General features: G+C 46.7%; 2 long non-coding RNA genes across 2 annotated transcripts; one reads left to right on the top strand and one right to left on the bottom strand.

Moving 5' to 3' along the window:
- Positions 1–2,084: 2,084 nt before the first annotated feature.
- On the bottom strand, positions 2,085–3,430 carry LOC112655555 (uncharacterized). Its single transcript, XR_003133764.3, has 3 exons — positions 3,163–3,430; positions 2,606–2,733; positions 2,085–2,359 (listed from the first exon to the last, which is right to left on the bottom strand). It is a non-coding gene; the product is annotated as an uncharacterized LOC112655555 (long non-coding RNA).
- Positions 3,431–3,650: 220 nt separating this feature from the next.
- On the top strand, positions 3,651–14,249 carry LOC112655562 (uncharacterized). Its single transcript, XR_003133773.3, has 3 exons — positions 3,651–3,847; positions 5,214–5,520; positions 13,862–14,249. It is a non-coding gene; the product is annotated as an uncharacterized LOC112655562 (long non-coding RNA).
- The last annotated feature ends 4,883 nt before the right edge of the window (positions 14,250–19,132 follow it).

The following is a 19,132-nucleotide window of genomic DNA, read 5'->3' as shown; positions in this document are numbered from 1 at the left end:
GTTTGAACCTTGGAAGAATTGAGTTGGCTAGAACACTTTTTCAGCCCATCCCCTGCTAGAAAGGGGAGCCCTTACAGTGATATGCTGTTCCTTGGTGAGAGGCTCCACCTGGAGGAGCACTGTGTACACTGCTAGGAGCTGGTGCTCTGTGAGGCGGTGTCAAGTTTTTGCCCCCTTCCAGAGCTGGGACCAAAATCCTAGTAGTATTTTCTCCTTCTGCCCTCTCTGTCACAGTGCTCTACCCCTCCCTTCTGGTATCACAGGCATACCAAGCTCAAAAGGTAGCCCTGCTTGGGAGATACCCAGACTTTTAATTGGCTTCACTAATATTCTTGCCTTCTCCTACCCCCTGTCCCACACATGCTCATAAGGGATGGAGGCACTATGCCAGGTAGAGAACAAAGTCTTCCCAAAGCCCCAAATGCCCACAAAGGCCCACACCTCCTTCATATTCGTAGGGGTTGGGTGGGCTTGCACCTTACCGACCATAGCCTCTGAGACAACTCGAGTCATCTGACCAAATGACTCCCCAAAACTTTACACTGGTACCTGGGCCTTGAATTTCTGTGGGTTCACCCCTCCCATTCTCTCCCCGGAGGCAAAGTCTGCAAGGTGTCCTGCAGGGCAGACCAGGCTTCACATGTTAACATTATATTAGCAACATAATGGGCCCATTTTTACTGATGTTTGAGAGGAGAGCAGGAACCGCTCTGGAGCCACCAGCCAAGCAGGGAGTCCTGGGGAGGCGCCTAAAAGGTCCATTACTGCCCCTCCCACATGAAGGTAAATTGGTTTGAAGTTATTAGAATCCTGTACTTGTCAGTCTTTTCAAGAATCCTTATATATGCCAGTTTCCTGCCATATGTAGCAATTCAACCTGATGGCAAATAAAATATTTCTACACAGCTCTTCCGAAGGACCCTTTCTATTAGGTAAGACTCATTCACAATTAGCAGTATGGCTTATATACAAACATCAGATATTCCAGGATCCTTAAAAATGTTTTTGTGGTATTCCATTGGTTAACATTTTCCTCTTCAGTCTGGTTTGCAACACCTATTCCCTTGGCACTGTGGGTACATATGGGGGACTATGGGGACTGGATTTAGATTGGGTCTATTTGACCCAAACTTTCAGGCTCTACCCTAATTTTGTGTAATTGTGGCTTTCTTGAAAGCAAAATTTCAAGTGTATAGCTAAACATTAAGGAAATTTCCAGATAAATTCATTTGCAAATCAGGCAATTTAACTCCCTACTTAGACAATGGGCTAGATTTTTGCTCTGGTACATGTATTTACTTATGAATAAATAAATGAAAGTATGGATGAATCCACTTTCTCTGATACCAATGCTGCTTTTCTGAGATGCAACAGGGGGGGCCCCTCTTCCAACCCTGGGGACTCTGAGGTCTACCCAGAGCCCAGAGCCTGCAGCCTGGGGAGGGTGAGGGTACAGAGGGTAGGCAGCCTGCAACCTCCAGCAAATGGTGACAGGTAGGAGGGTCAGGCAGCTGAGACCTACAATAGGCTTGAATGCTAATTTGCTATTTAACATGTGCTAGATACATGCTACTGTCACCATCACTCTCTAATTTAAAAAAAAAAAAGACACACATTCTTTTCTAATGTACAGATGGCTTTATTATTTCAAACTTGGAGGGGCCTTGGTATATGTTTTCCCCTGACTTGTCATTGCCCTAAAGTAAGGTTAAAGATCAATATTGTAAACCAGGGATCCCTGGGTGGCGCAGCGGTTTGCCGCCTGCCTTTGGCCTGGGGCACGATCTTGGAGACCCGGGATCCACGTCGGGCTCCCGGTGCATGGAGCCTGCTTCTCCCTCTGCCTGTATCTCTGCCTCTCTCTCTCTCTCTCTCTCTCTCTCTCTCTCTCTCTCTGTGTGTGACTATCATAAATAAATAAAAATTAAAAAAAAATATTGTAAACCAAAGTGTGTCCTGTTGCTAGTTGGTTTATAAATACAACTGCTCTAATCCTATTTCTGTATCTCAGTGTACATTCAGCAAATCATTTGTCACTAAGGGTGTACCAAGGAGGGGCAGTAAGCAAAGGTGAGCATTCAATGTGTGGCTTATTGAGATTTTATTTATAGTTGTTTTATTTTTTTTCCTTCCAGGAGAAAACTGCAGAAGCCAGTCCACACAGAGAGGACTTTTGGGGTTTGGCTGCCAACTGATATGAGCCCTGGAATGGATTTAACTTGCTGTGTGGCCTTTGGAAAATCATGTAGCATCTCTGCGCTGTTTCCTTGTTTGTGCTAAATTATTGCTGAGGCCTCCTCTTGTGCCAGCTTTCTATGCCACTACAATTTGACACGATCCTTGACCAAATCATAAATTCCTGGTTAATGGGATAAAAATGAGTTAGAATCTGGGATTCTGGTCATTAACCCCATGTCACCATCTGCTGGAGCGGTGTGATGACAGGGTCAGGTGAATCCAAACCACCCAACACTTGTTAAACATGCAGATACTTGTTCTATCCACTCTCCACCCCCTCCTCCACCCCCACGGAATCAGAATCTCTAGGGTGCAGGGAAGGCTCTCCTCCTTTATGGGATTATGGAGGGCAGAGCAGGGATCCCACCAGAACCAGCCACATTCCAGGAGCTCCTGTCTATCAGGCATGCCAAGACATTTTTCCGGAGTTTTGCACTTGGATTTCCCTCAGCCTGGGAAGGTCTCCCCTACAGCTGGCGTCTTCTCATATGTCACCTGCACAGAGAGGACTTGGCTAGCCCCTCTCTCTCCCCCCTCCCCCCTTCCTCCCCACTAACCCATCACTTGTTTCCTTTCCTTTTCAGTACTAATCATTTTTTGAAATTCATCTCCTCTTCTTGTGAATTATCTACTACTCCTACTGGAACAGAAGGCCCCACTCCATCCCCACCCCCACCCCCAGGGGCAGAGACCCTTCCTGGGTGTTGGAGGCCATACCTCAGCATGAGGGGCACGGGAGATGCTCTGGGATGTGAGCATTCCCTTACCTCCAAGCCCAAAGCTTCTTCTCTGAGATGCAAGAATGGGGACCCCCTTCTGACCCTGAGAAACCTGTGTCCTGTCCTGAAGTCAGTTCCTGAAGGTGAGGGGCACCTCCTATCCCCCACCCCTACCCACTGTTTCCTGGGCATGGGGAGGGGGTACCTCAGTGGAGCCACAGCTGGAGGGTTCAGCAGAGGGCAGTGCACCGGAGAACGTCAGCTGGGGTTATTTGATGGAAAATCCTGACTTTGGAGGCTGTGAACTAGGTGCTCCTCCTTTCATGGACTATCCAAAAAATGGTGCTGGTGGAAGCTGGGGTCAGGTGTGAAGGGAATACTGCTTACTTACCCGATTAAAGAGTTATTCCATTTTTACTCTCCCTGCCTGAACAGACAGCCAACCTTGACATTTGCCACGCTAGCTTTTCTCTGTTTTCCTCACCTGACGGCATAATGATGTCATAAAGAAACAACTGAAACAGTAGGTGTTTAATAAAGGCTTGCTAATACGAAATAAGGAAGGCAATCACAGAAGGACCTCCAGACTCTTCCTTACTCTCAATCAATTTTTTGATAACCAAACATTGGTTTGTAACATGAATACTCACCCCCTTAGTACTGAATTAGTGGCTCTCTTGTTTGCTTTCCATAAGACACACCTACCCCTAGTCCTGAGTCAGCTGACCCCTCGGGGTGGGATGAGCAGAGGCTCTGGGGGCACACCCGCCCTATCCCAGTCCCCCTGGTTGAAGACACAGAGGTCCCCTCTCATATGAAACAAAGCAGGTCTGGCTCAAATCTACCCCCATGAGTAAAAGAACATACCCAGGACCCTGAGACACTCACTGGTAGGTCGTCCCTTCTCTGCAGGGTGTGAAAGTCCCTCCAGCGCTCCTCTGCCCCTCCTTCTATCCTCTATATTATGTTTGCCTGCTCTAAATATCCTTTACTGCGTGACTCTGTCTTTACATGTCCTCTTAGTTGAGCCTGCTACTGTTCCTGTCTCCCCTGGGAAGGAAGTAGGAGAGAGAACCCATTGCTGTTTGTTTTCTCTCAAACCCCAGAGCCACCTGCTTTACACAGAAGGACAAAGGGCCCTGAAATCAACCAGCCACAGACAGGCTCTCCACAAAAACTTTATGGGCACCCCCTTGGCCATAGGTGAACTGGCAGTGACAAGAACACCGAACACCAGAGAAAGACCACCAGTGCCTAAGAGCTGGTCCTGCCTTGCTGCCCAGGGGAGTCTCCTCCCACTACTGGCCTTCAGGAACAAGTGCTTAGCGGAGGTGGTATTTTATCCTACCTCTGTCACTTTGCTCATCACACCACCTCCTTGAACACTCACGAACTCTCTATTGCCCACCCACCCATCTTCTTAGGTCAACACCCCCTCCACCCTGCTCCCTTCTTTCTTCACCCATCCACTCTTTCAGGAGCTGTTCCAGCATATGTGGATCAGAGTGTGCCTCACCTCTGTACCCATTTGCTTTGACGACTTTTCTGTAGCTCCTGTATTCAGCCAACTTATTTACTCCCTACCCCCTTTTTTTTTATTTTAAGATTTTATTTATTTATTCATGAGAGGCACAGAGAGAGGCAGAGACACAGGCAGAGGGAGAAGCAGGCTCCCCATGGGGAACCTGATGCGGGACTCAATCCCAGGACCCTGGGATCATGCCCTGAGCCAAAGGCAGACGCTCAACCACTGAGCAACCCAAGCGTCCCTCTATTTCTTTCATAAAGCCCTGAGGAATAAAAGGAATAGAATGGGAATAAGAAAAAGAAAAACAGGATTAAGGACAAAGGAGCCTGGCATCTACATTATAATCATGTTTGTCTTTTTCTTGCTTGTATACACATTCAACTATAGGTTCACTACATGGGTATTGACGTGTCCAGCCCTGTGGCAGGCACTGCAGGGGAATAAGGGAGACATGAGAGGCACGCCCTCTGCTCTCACAGAGCTTTTCGCCTCCCTGGAACACAAATATCGCTTGTATAGATATGGTACTTGAGGTGACATGCTCCGGCAGGCGTTATCCTGTTTGGTTTCCCTGAGCAGGAGCAAGGTCACTGTGTCCACAGTGTAAAGAAGGAAACTGAGGCTCAGAGAGCTGGAGGTCACCTAGAAGACAATAGGAGGGTCTGGGGCTCAAGGCCTGGTTCCCTGACTCCAATCTTATGTTCTTTCCACTCTGCCATTATTCGAAGTAAGCATCCCCTGCAGACACATCACAGAGCCAGGACACGGGGAAGCAATGTGGCAGTGCGGCAGTGCCCGCTGGCCATGACAAGAAGAGCTGGCTCTGGGGGAAAGGAAGCCAAGGAAGGCTGCAGAGACGAGAGAGAGGCAAGGAAGAATGGGTGGGAGGTGGAGGTGGAAAAAGCTCCAAAACCAAGCCAGAAGGTGACACCATGGAGGTCACTTCAGCCCCTGTGTATCCCTGTCTGTTATCCGGAGGGCCACAGAAAAGCCAAAGGAGGCAGATTTTCAAGACCTTTATGGAAAGAGAATGAGGTAAGTGTCTTTTCACTCTCTCTGTGTATATATAAATATCAACATATGCATATCTCCTTTTTCTGTGTCTGATTATGCATTCAATTTAGCCTGGATTTATGGCCTGCTGATTTTGATCTAGGCATTTTGAGAAAGCAGTCTTGGAGGACACCAATAACTAAGGGACATCATTTTTCTGTTGTTGGGGGAGGTCATCGCAAGAGCCCCAGCTGACCAGCATACTGGGCCCAGGCGATCAAAGGCTTCTCAACCCTTCCCCCACCCCCATCCTTGGCATGTTCTCTCTGCCCACCGTTCCCACAGTGGGAGCTGCTTTCAAGGACACAGCCTTGACAATAAGGCATTGTTGAGAATATCTAAATGGCATATGTGAGTGAATCTAGTTCAGGCCTCTGCATAAACTTTGAGGATTCCGGCAGGTGATGCCTTGTTTTACAGCATCCAAGACAAGCCCCTTCAGTAGGTTTCCTTGACTGTTAAGGCCACCACCTACCAATCTGGAGAGGTTTACCTCTTTTCTAGATCTCACCTCCATGTGCAGGTGCCAGTTTGCAAACCAAGAGTTGTCCCCAGGGGCTGGGCAGGGCAAGGGTCTGTGCAGTCTGCAGAGAGAGCTCTGCACTGTGGGATATCAGGAGACATGGCATTGAAATGTCCCACTAAGTTCCCTGCACAGACTGCATTGTCGTGGAGGGAAGGGAATCAACATGTACCGGGAGCCAACATCTCCTTTCATCTGTGAGGTTATTCTGCCCATTTTATAGACAAGGAGACTGAGGCTTCAAGAGGCAAGTGAATTGCCCACCATCCCACTTGAGGTGTGGAAATGACCTTCTGGTAAGAGTCCAGGGTCACTGAATCACGCTGCTGTCTGTGCACCTCATAAGGCCATGAGACCTGTGGTCAAGAGTTCAGGTGCTCACGCCAGATGGCTGTGGATTTAAGTCCTGGATCTACCACACCCTAGCTCTGTAACTTGAAGCACACTGTGTACTGTGTCTATCCTTGGTTTGCCATCTGTAAAACGGGGATGGTGAAAGTACCCACCTCATATGGCTGATGGAAGAACCTGAGGAGTTAAAATGTGTGAAGCACTGAGTATCCAAGAAAAGCTCAGTAACTACAGTTGCCATTGTGAACGCCCTCATTATTATTACTGCGATTGTCAAAAGGGGAGGTAGGTGACATGGAGCCACCCCTGTGGACCTGTGATCTTTCTCTGGTCCCCATGCCCCCTCCATCCTGTCCCCATGCAAAATGGCAGGTGTGCAGTCATAAGCCGGGATTTAAATATGAGGGCAGATGAGCAGAGCAAGGGTAATATCCACCTGTTGGGGGCCAGCTAGGACCTGTGGACAAGGAGAGGACTCTCCCAGTGGGGTTCATGGCCTTTCCCCCAAGATGGGTGGGGGAACACTCTGATAGGGTCACTTACACCCTATTAAGCATCTCCGATGTATCAAAGTTCTCCACTAGCCTGTGAAGATACAATACTCAATAAGACCTGTTCCCATGAGCTCTGGTACAAGCTTTTGCAAATATATTTTGCTGAATCTATTTCCTCCTTGGAGAAACAAAGAGGTCAGATGACTCCTGTAGTTCTTGCACACCTATCCCTGAGCAGTTCTGCAAACAATCATTCTTCCAGCTTCTGTCCCTGAGAAGAGCCTTTGGTCTTCCCAAGGCTGGGGACCTGGAAACTTCTCCTTCTTCATGCTAAGTTTATTTTTCTGCAAGTTTTAAGGAGTGAGGATCATCTCCAGACAAAGTCCAGTTGTCCTTGGAGGATGAACTTCCCTACCCAATTCACCCACCGGCACCTCCTATAAAAGCCCCAACCTCTTTCTTGAACAAATGATTCCTACATCTATATCTCTCTACAATACCTGCCAATCAAACTTCAAAACCAAATTGCCAACCACCTCTAAGCAGGTTCTGTGGGTGAGGTCATGGTAATAAATATTAGGAAGAACGGTAAAAGGAATCAGGCTGTGTTCTTTCATCCACAGAGCTTACAGCGGCCCAGTGCTGTGCACACATTTGGGACAAGGGAATGGATCTGTGATGGCACCAGTTATATGCAGGGGACCTAGAGTGGAGTTAGCATGAAGATTCCCATCCCAGTGCTGAGCTGACACGAAAACATTCTATGGCTCCCTCCAGATATAGCCAACTTTACTCCTTAAGACAGATGCTTTTTGTGTGCCAATAACTATGTCAAGAATTTACCTGGATTGCTTCAATTAAGGGGACTTTCTCGACTTGGGCACTGTTCACATCTTGGGCTGGAATTCTATGTCATGGGGATGCTGTCCTATAGGATCCTACATTGTAGGATAATGAACCTCATCCCTGACCTCTACCCACCAGATGCCAGCAGCATCCCATCCCCACTAATAACGTCTCCAGACTCCTAGAGGCAGAATCACTCACTCCCAGTTAAGAACCACTGAGCACATCATAATATAGTCCAGAGGGGTGGGTGCTATTGTTTTCTTCACTTTATAGCTCTTCCCTCTCTAAACTGAGGCAAAGCAAAGTTAAATCATATGTCCAAAGTCACATTGCCAGGAAGAGCTGGGAGCCAGCCAGTCTTCTTCCACAGAGCACACAATTGCTGTCTTTATGGCTTTGCCTATCACCGCATGCATGGTGCTAAGGACTCGGTGATGTGCAATAACCCCACACAGAGATGGACCATTAGTCACGGCCATCCCTTCTGTTGTTACTGCATTATACTATCTTTCTTTTGATGAGCCATGCAACAACCCTTCCTGGTAAGTCTCACTCCCATTTATAAATGAGCACACTGAGACCTGGATCAACAGGAAGAGATTGCCCTCAGGTCACAGAGCAGGTGGGCTGCAAGAGTCCAGAGTTTGGACCATGTCTTGTCATTCTATGTCCTCCACTACTCAGAGAGTGGAATAAACACTGATTAAACCATGAGAGACAGGCAAGGAACTTAATAAAAAATAAATGCAAATCCTGGATGATGGATATATTTAGGGGATAAATTATTATGTGATGGTATAAAAATAGATCAAGGGAAGGCACATGAAATTACAAGCCTGACTGTGTGAAAGATGGGGAAGGTGCATGGAGAGCATTGGGTACATTTAATTAACTTTGCTGGGAAAACATTCTGAGGCTGCCACCTGAAACTAAAACATTCACAGTCTTCACTCAAAGTAACGATACTGGTGGTCCTATAAGGAAGAGTTATAACCCAATAGAGCTTGAAGTCATTGATTAAAACAATGCCAGTGCCTAAGGGGCAATCTCAGTTCTAAGGGAACCACGTACTATTTGTACATCAAGTGGCTTCTGTGGGCTGCATAGGAGTGACGTTGAAATGTCTCACTAAGTTCTCTGCACAGATCAACATCTCAATTTGTCCTGTGAAGTTATTCTGCCCATTTTATAGACAAAGAGACTGAGGCTTCAATAGGCAAGTGAATTGCCCACCATCCCACTCAAGGTGTGGAAATGAACTTCTGGTAAGAGTCCAGGGCCACTGAATCACGCTGCTGTCCATGCACCTCATAAGGCCATGAGACCTGTGGTCAAGGGTTCAGGTGCTCATGCCAGGTGCTCAGGCTGTGGGTTTAAGTCCTGGGTCTACCACACCCTGGCTCTGTAACTTGAAGCACACTGTGTACCGTGTCTATCCTTGGTTTGCTCATCTGTAAAACGGGGATGGTGAAAGTACCCACCTCATATGGCTGATGGAAGAACCTGAGGAGTTAAAATGTGTGAAGCACTGAGTGTCTAAGAAAAGCTCAGTAACTACAGTTGCCATTGTGAACGCCCTCATTATTATTACTACGATTGTCAAAAGGGGAGGTAGGTGACATGGAGCCACCCCTGTGGACCTGTGATCTTTCTCTGGTCCCCATGCCCCCTCTATCCTGTCCCCATGCAAAATAGCAGGTGTGCAGTCATAAACCAGGATTTAAATATGAGGGCAGATGAGCAGAGCAAGGGTAATATCCACCTGTTGGGGGCCAGTTAGGACTTGTGGACAAGGAGAGGACTCTCCCAGTGGGGTTCATGGCCTTTCCCCCAAGATGGGTAGGGGGACACTATGATAGTGTCACTTACCCTGATGATGCATTGCTTGCAGGTCCTCCCTACCCTGGCCTCTGTCTTTTGTGGGAGTACATAACACAAGGATCTGCACTTTAAACCTGTATCTACTTAAGCCCCAGAAGAGCCTCATAAAATAATTTATTTTGCTTTCAGAAGAAACAGTGAATCATGGCCTCACTGGGCTTCAGCTGTTTTCACATCTGTTCTCACCTTGACATCCAGCAGCCCCACAGGTGTTGGGATGTACATCTCACAGGTGAGGTGCCTAAGGAGCACGGAAATAAATTCATTTGTTCCTAGTTTTGATGGAATTGTGAGCATTTGGAAACAGTGCACGGATGTGTACTCTCAGAAGTTCTCCTAAATGGTGTCAACTGTGGTTGGAAAAATGGAAAGGGTTTAAGGGGGGCTCTTGGTCTGAAAACGAAAGGAGAAGAACATAAAGTAGAATTACCAACTTCCCCATCTCTAAAGTCCTTTCAATGAGCTGCACCTGTCTCAAGGTCACCTCCCTGATATTTTTTATACTATTTAGTTCCCTCTTCCGGTGGCTGCCTCCCCAGCTAGAATGTGAACTTCTGGAAGATTCACACCACTTTCCTAGCACCAATATCAGCTCTTACATGTAGTTAAGACTCCATCAATGCTTGTTGAATTAATGAATGAACCTTAAAAAAAAAAAAACTGTTGTGCTTCTTGATTTTTCAAAAGTATCTCTGGGTCTGATAGTCTTCAATATAAACAGAGATATCCAACCACAGATGGAAGAATTTCTTTAAAAAGTAACAAAGTCAGGCCTATAGCATCTAAATGTCCTCACTGTCAAACAGAATCATCTCACTAACCATAAGCTCTTTGAGGTTACAAAACATGCCCTATTGAGCATTATAGCCCCAAAGGCTAACAGAGAGTTAAATACATCAGAAAGGCTCAAAACCATTTAGAAATTTTTAAAAGTATGGCCTCAAAAACAAAACAAACCACAAAACTTCAGCACATATTTGCCCTTTATTTAAATATTCACTGATTTACTCCCTTGTACCGAGCTCTTGGGTATAATCCACACAAGGGGGGCACCTGGATGGCTCAGTGGTTGAGCATCTGACTTTGACTCAGGTCATGATTCTGAGGTCCTAGGATCAAGCCCTGCATCGGGCTCCCTGCATGGAGCCTGCTTCTCCCTCTGCTTGTGTGTCTGCCTCTCTGTGTGTCTCTCATGAATAAATAAATAAAATCTTTTAAAAAAATAATTCACATAAGGCCATCCTGGACACCACCCTCCTCAGGTCCAGTCTAACTAGTGCTTTTACACAAAGGAACTTCCAACAGTCACATATTCTCTGACAGTGTAAGATGGACCACAGATCAAGAAAGAAAGAAAGAAAGAAAGAAAGAAAGAAAGAAAGAAAGAAAGAAAGAAAGAAAGGAAGAAAGAAAAGAAAAGAAAGAAAGAAAGAAAGAAAGAAAGAAAGAAAGAAAGAAAGAAAGAAAGAAAGAGAAAGAAAGAAAGAAAGAAAGAAAGAAAGAAAGAAAGAAGAAAGAAAGAAAGAAAGAAAGAAAGAAAGAAAGAAAGAAAGAAAGAAAAAAGAAAAGAAACCTTAATGATCGCATGCCTTGCCAGAATAGCCCAGAAACCACTAACAATTATGTCGAAGCCATTACTGCAAAGCCAGTTAGCTTCTAGAGTTACAACTGTACTCTAGGAACTTCAGTTATACTCCAGAGAGGTCATTAGTTACTGTAAACATGGTATTGAGGGCAGTGGTGTCCTTTCCAGTCCAGATGCCCTCGGTCAAGTGTGATAACAGGAAATGAGGGAGAAAATAATGAACCTCGTGTGATTTTGGCAGGACTCCTTGCAAAATCACCTATATGCACTTTATATTTCTTTCAGTTGAGTAAAGGTATCAGTTTTTCAAAGGTTCTTTCAGAGGTTTTTCTCCTCTCCTCTCTTCTTATACCCTTGCCTAATTTTTTTTTCTGACTCTCGATCCATACATCTTTGCCTCCCTTTCTGTCCTTTATTCCCCTCTCCCTTCACATCCCCCCCGCCAGGTACTGCCGGTGACAGTTTTGCTGGGGTTTTCAATACCATCATCCTCATACCAGATCCTAACTCTCAGCAGAAAATCAGGATTTCTTACTTCATAAAGGCTTTTCTGGACTTTGTTTCAATTAAGTCGGTATCACCAATCCCAGTCCTTCTCTGACTCTACTCCAACCCAGGTAATCCCTACTAGTAACTCTGTGCTCCTGGCTGCAGCAGATGCCCTGGCAGCAACCCAGCGGGCTAATGACCCACATGGCCCTGGGAGTCAGCTCTAGGTCCCAGTGCAGTCTCCACCGTCCACTCCTGTATATATAAGGACCTTTGAATGGCTCACCTGTGAAGTCAGGATGACAATATCTACTAGATTGTGAGGAAAAAATTGGAGAAGCATCTAAAGTTCCTTTCAGAGCGTGGGTTTCCATGAATGTTAATTCCATTCCCTGAACCCGCGCCGCGGTCCATCCTCTTCTTTCAACAAACATGTACTGAAATCCGAGTAAATACAAAGCATTGTGCGCAAAGTAAGTTTTGAACTGCTATGACCTATTTCACCAATGTGGGGTGCAATTATAGCCACATAGTTCTGTTGGGAAAGGAATCATTCGAGCCATTTCTCCTAACCAGCATGAAGTCCAGAATCTTCCTCCTAGATGTTACTGTATTTTCCTCTGCATATCCATGAACCCCAAGGCATTGTCAGTTCCTTGAATGGGAGGGCAGATTCCTTAGACTGCACGTGCACTTGCTCCTTGTCACAATAGGGGACTGCTGAAGAGCCATCTCTCATAGGTCCAGAGACCCTGGCCCACCGAGGCTCAGGGATGCCAGCAGGTGCAGGCCTGGAATGTTCCACAGGGGCACTGCGTCTAGGCCAAGGTTACAGTTCTGTTAGCTCACAAACACACCTGCTCGGCCACTGTCCCTAGGTTTGTACCCCGTGTCAGCGCAGTGGAGCTGAGAAGCTTCTAGTCTAACCCACTGAGCAAGCCTCAAGCACTCTCCCTGACTATTCTGCGAGCTTGGTGAGGGCCACTAGGATCAGGGTTACCTTCTGGGCCCCATTTCACCCCTCAGGCCTAGAGGAGCCCTTTAAAGTCGGTCCACACCTTCCCAGGTCCCTGCACAAGGAGGAGAGAGAGGCAGCTTCTGTTCAAGTTCCAGTAAGTTCTCCAACATGCACCACATCCGATTAGAACTCCCCGCAGCAATACAGGTGCCCCCTCCCCATAGCGTCTGCTCAGTGCTATCTGCTTGGGGCTCCTTCACAGAGAAGGGCTACAAGTGCTTTCCCCAAACAATTGTAGTGGCATATGACCAAAGCAAAACAAAGCACAGGCCTAAGGAGCTTTCACTCCAGGGAAGATGTCAGTGAATTCCCAGACCACTCCAGATATAATGCAAGTTCTCAACTCGATTAGCCAAATCCCACCCCATCAGGAACGTCTTGAGAGAGACAGAGAAATCCCAGGTGCCAGGAAAAACAAGAAGAGGTCACAGATGCATGTGCAGGGCACAGCTGCCCTGAGCAGCCCGAGACCATTACAGACGCCTCTGCTGTCACACCTGCCCCCGCCGCCCCGCCCCGCAAGAGACAGCCCTTCACAGAGTCTTGGGGGCGGGGATGATGAGGCTTTTGAGCTAACTAGGCTGTGGATGGACCTGGAAGATGGGCGGATTTCTAAATCAGTGTCCCTTTCCCCTCTGTCACACACTGTGAGTAAATGTAGAATTCAGGAATAGGGGACTGGTGCCAAGAACAAACACCCACCCACCTTCCAGTTAATTCCCTTTAAAACACAAGGACTAAGGCACTTCAGCCTTAAACTGTGTTCTCTGCACCTCCCTCCTTTCCAGGGAAACGCAGTTAAGTGCTGCTACAACATGTCCTCTCCATACGTGGAAGAATGTGAGGGGGAGGGGTCAGTGGGGTTTGAATAAATAAAGCAGATGAGGCTTAGCAACAGTTGAAACATGAGGAAATTGCTTCCAGCAGTTTAGAGTTTTGACTTGACTCATAATTTAACCTTGAATATAGTCTTCAAAAATCATTAAGTCCTCAAAGCCTTCATCTCTAGCAGTGATTAGCCATGATGCACTAAGCAGGATGTTAATATATTTATGTCTGAGGAGGCATGTAATGCATGAAAAATCTATTCATTCTGCATTCATTTCCTGACTATTTACTGACTGCTTGCTCAGTTGCAGGCACTGCGTCAAGACCTAGGAGATGCAGCAGGGAACCAACACACGGCCTACCTCTCCACAAGCACCTTGCTGTCCAGTAACAGCAGGGGACAAGGAATTGGTGCTTCTGGTGTACCTGCTGCATGCCAGAAATCGTGCCAGGAGCTTCTGCACCCATTGATCCTCACACCAACCAATTTTTCCTATTTTATGTATCAGTCAACTGAGGCTCAGAGAGGTTAGATCTTTTACCCAAAATGGTTAACATCAGAAGATCCAGCATTCAATTCATAGTCTGTCTAATTCCAGAATCTGTGCAATTCTTAACACTTTCTTTCTCCAAGAGCCAAACACTCCCTTCTGTACCAAGTTCTGTTTTCGGAGTCTGCCCCATCTGTGGAATGAAATGATGAATGCAGAGGTGGCTGTGCCTAAGCTGGCCCAGGCTATTCTTCTATACAATATGCAAACTGGTGTCTTTTCATTGAAAATCATACTAAGGCAACCAAAGGGATGAGAAGAGAGGTCAGAACCCCCTCTAACAAGAATAACAAAGAAACAACATACAAAGAGCAGCCACACTTATTCTAGTGAGCCACACTTATTCGCTGTGAGCGACATATGAATGGCTGTTCATCCTCACCGCAGCCCTACCAGGCAGCCATAGCATCATCCTCATTTTACAGGTAAGGAAACTTAGGCACAGAAAAGTGAAGAAACTTGTCCAAATTCACACAGCTAATGAGTGGGTGAACTGAGATTTGACTCCAGGGTCCAAGCTATTAGAATGACAGACGGTATTTCTAACAATGATGAGACAGACAGATAGACAATAGCTACATCCACACAAGGACTTCAAGGGCTCGGCCTCCGGAAGACCTCTCGGCCCATTACTCTGGCAACATAAGGGCAATCTGGTCCCATTGGAAATGTTCTGCCGAGATTGACTCCAGTTCTTCCACGAGGGAGGAAAATTGGTTCTCTCTATATATTTTTCTTTTAACCAGGAACACATGGCACTGCTGGCTGCCCTTAATGGTCTGGGCACCCTGACCTGTTACCTGGCCCGAGGCAGAACAGAAAGCTATTCCTGGTTCTGGGTTCTCAAAACTTGCTTTCTGAATGTGCATTACTGGTAAGACTCAGGTAGGGCTGCATCCTATAGGCTCTTGGCACTTTTCACGAGGGAGGTGGGAGTGGGTAAGAAAGAGCAAAACTTCAGTGTTACAGGGTTTTCTTCATCCCTCCAGTTTTTTCTAAACTCCCCAAATAGTTTAACCTGAACTGGGCCATTGAAGATGCTCTGGAGCTGGACTCCTGCCTGCCTCACTTCCTAGCCTGTGGCATCCAACCCTGTATGTCCTCAAAACCCCGGACCACTTCCCAAACAAAATAGCTAAACTATATACAGGGAAACCATATATCACATCAAAATCCAGGTACTTTTGAAATGGGAAGGGAGCACTGTTAATAGTGAGGCAGGAACAGTAGGCATACAATGGGACTGTCCCAGTCACACCTGCATCTAAGGTTATCCTACTTATAAAGGACCATCTACATGACAAGCACAGCTCTAAGTGCCATACACAGAGTACCTCATAGAATCCTCACAACAGGCCTAAGAAAGATGAACTATTGTCATCTATGTTTTACTGGTGAAGAAACTGAAGATCAAGTTCATATGGCTGGAAAGCAGGCATTGTCCTTCACCTCTGTGCTCTAGTTCCCATTTCCTCCACATCACCTGGCCCCCAGCAAGGGAACAGGATGCCCCTCCCCTGACTCTGGCAACTAGACTAGGTCTCTGCCAAGGGGAAGGAGTCAAAGAAAGGAAAGGAGGAAGAAGAAGGATGGTCAGGGAGGAGGGGAGCTCTAAGGGCAGACCCGGCTACCCAGGCAACTGAGCAACACAGGGTTTCTAGTGCTGATCTCTAGCCCCTCGATGCATTCTCATGACTCGCAGGATCTGCATCTGGGGCCTAGTGGTCACAAAGCGACTAATAATCCTCACATTCCTGCCTCTGCTTGTGGTGGTAACCCTGTCAGAGCCCGAGGTGAGGATAAAATGGGAAGATTTCCATATCTCAGCCTCCTTATCTACTTACCCCATCCAGTTGTCCTCCCATATCTCCCCAAACAATGGATCAGTGAAACCCAAGAAGCTTCCCAGTTACCATGGAAATGGCAAGGCTGCATCTAACAGGAAGTAAGAACGGAAGAAGTGGATTCTACAGCTTCCTTAGGCAACCCTGAGCAAGTTCTCCAATTACCCTTTGCATCCAGAGTCAAGGATTTCTCGGGGCAATAGGCAGTGCCCTGAGGTTTTCAGTATCCTGAAACTAGCAGCGGGTTACCACATTTTCACCCTGGCTCTGTCCCAGGTTCACTATGCAGAGCCAGTCAGGCCTCCTTCTGCCAGCCTGATGCCTGTGGGAGAGTCATTCTGAACTGGGATGGAGACAAGAAAGGGTTTCCCTAATGGTTACACAAAACCAGTTATTGTCTGAAGCAAACTCACATTGGGGCAGCAGCGGAGGGGGCTGGAGGGAGAGATCACAGGGGGAGGTCTGACCTGCTCATCTTTCTATAGATCTCAAAATCAGCCATGGTGGGGACCAGCACCAGGTAAATCTAAAGTGTCCCACCATGGCAGGATGGTCTTACTTACCAGGCAGACTCATCCCCTTTCTACCTAGACCCATCAATGTTACAGGGACTCAAGGCTCAAGGGAGTACAGGCAGGATGGGGGAAGGTCTCTGGAATGGGCATCAGCAGGTATAGTGCTGCCCTGGAACTCCCATTCACTGTGTCCTAGAGCAGCTTGCTCCCTGTTTCAGACCTTCCTTCCTTCCTTTGGAGATCTCTCCTGTCTCTGAAATTTAGTGTTTTTTGAGACCGAGTGACAAGGCACAGGATGCTGTCCAGGAGGCATCAGAGATGCCCACGAGAAAGGAGGGGCTAAGGCTCTGAAAGACATACTGAGGGACACAGCCTCCCAGGTTTTTCTAAAGACTATCTAAAGATAAGTTTTTCTAAAGACTATCTAAAGATAAGCCTGCTCCTGCAAGGTGTATTAATCCCTAACCCCTTTATCATGTATTTAAACCATTTGCCTGACCATCCAACTCTTAATTAGGTGTGTAATTGGGGAGTTGGAGGTGATGTGTAAATGAGCATATAATCCCTGGCCTTCATTTTTCTGATGCCTTCCAAAGTCCTCCCACAGATAAGACCCACACTGTATTCTTTTGCTTTTGGTTCATTGCCTTTCCCACCTCATTTTCTAGCCCCAAAGGCTTGAGGGTCAAGTGCTCAGGGTCTTTGTTAAAGCCCCAACTGGAAAAGGATCGCTGTCCCTCCACCTCAGCATGATACACACACTAGTAAGAAGCAACCACATGCTGACACACACATAATCCTGTGCACAGTCCAACACTGAGTTCAGCGTGAGCTTCAGGTTCATTTCTGTCCCTTCATCTATTTCTGTTATAACTGCAAGAAGCAGAGGTTTCTGGCTTCTGTTCGTGGTAAGAGACATTTCATTTCCTCTGCTGCCACAGAAGCCAGCTGAGGGATCAAAGCCAAGATTGGGTTTCTAGGCTCTCCACAACTCCTTCAAGGTAATTCAAGGCTGAGAGGGTGCCCCCTCTGCCTACCACTCCTTCCCTTGTGTCTGAGGCACACGGGTGACTAGAACACACTTCCTTTCTTCGGTCTGTTCCCCAGGCTCAGGCTCCAAAGGTTTATTGGCATACGTCTTCATTTATTATCTCTCCAAAGTCTTTGACCCAGAGCATACCAAGGTGGATATCCCCATTTCACAGAGAAGACCAAGACGGAGAAGAGTGGGGACGTTCTTATCATCACACAATTAATATATCGTAGCTATAAGCATTTTTTAAAGTAGGTTTCACATCCAGCATGGAGCCCAAGTTGGGGCTTGAACCCACCACCCTGGCGTCAAGAGTCAGACACCTGATCAAGTGAGCCACCCAGGCTTCCCATAACTAATAACATTTTATTTAATTTTTTTAAAGATTTTATTTATTTGTTTGATAGAAAGAGCACAAGCAGGGGGAGCAGCAGGCAGAGGGAAAGGGAGAAGCAGGTTTCCACTGAACAGGGAGCCCGATGTAGGGCTCGATCCCAGGACCCTAGGATCATGACCTGAGCCGGAGGTGAACACTTAACCAATTAAGCCACCCAGGTGCCCCAGCTATAAGCATTTTAAATGCAAGTTTGACCCCCAAACCTATGGTATCTAGTACTCTGTTCCAGGTTTCGGGGTGCTGATTGGTGGGTAGGAGCAGGCAAGCAGTGAGCGTGGAGGTGGGAGTGGGTCAAGAGTTAAAATGTACCGGAGAAAGGAATGTTGCTTATTTTTTCTGCAGTGTTTCCTTAGGTCTTCTTTCCTTTCTTGGCTGAGAGCATGCATTATTTATCCCTCACACACAGAATTTTTGTAGTCGTAATAAAGGTCAGAAGAGGAGAAGAGAGTTATCTAAATCCACAGCTATATTCAGGCACACTTAGAATGACATATCGAGTCTAATGGAATTCATTTGGGAACAAAATAAAGATGTGAGCTTTGGTGTTTCTTTTTCCTTCTTCCTTTATTCATTTCTTCCTTTTGTATTTTTTTATAAGAAAACAAATCACAATCAAGTTTGTACCTCTTCTGGACCAATCTTTCTTCCTCCCTCCACTGACCCCAGTGGTATTTTCATGCATCATCAGGGAAACTGGAGAATTATGTGACCTAAATTCTCTCTGGTGTAAGCTTTCCCATCTCCGATTTTGTCATCAATCCCCCCTCCACTTTGGGTATCTTCAATTTTCTCCTTTGAAATCCTCAAACCTATTCATTTAAATTAAAGCAATAAATATATGCTCTTTGCAATTTGAGGGCTCCACTTTGGGGGCATCAGGACATAAAAGCAGATAGATAGGATTTGCAGTTCGAGAAAAGCTGCCCCCACCCCCACTCTGCTGGTACTTGCCTCTTCTGTGATTCACTTCTGTCAGCCGTAGGGACAGGCCTTTACTGGTTACGGACCTTTTAGCCTTCTCTGGTGACAATCCCTGACCTGATTTCCAGTCATGCTCAGCCTCAGTGAGCCATCAAGCTGGCCCATCCACATTACAGCTGGGGGACCTGCTACTTTTACAAAAGATGCCCGAATATATATGGCTCATTAGCTTTCTCCCCCATTACATTAGGGAAACAAACTTGGGTCCAGAGAGGAGGTTCAGAAGGTTTTCATTCCAATCTCATTCCTGGAGCT

This window comes from Canis lupus, chromosome 9, assembly GCF_003254725.2.
Source record: "Canis lupus dingo isolate Sandy chromosome 9, ASM325472v2, whole genome shotgun sequence".
Classification (NCBI taxonomy): domain Eukaryota; kingdom Metazoa; phylum Chordata; class Mammalia; order Carnivora; family Canidae; genus Canis; species Canis lupus.
Note: the sequence above shows the minus strand (reverse complement) of the source record. Positions and strands in the feature narration are given on the sequence as shown.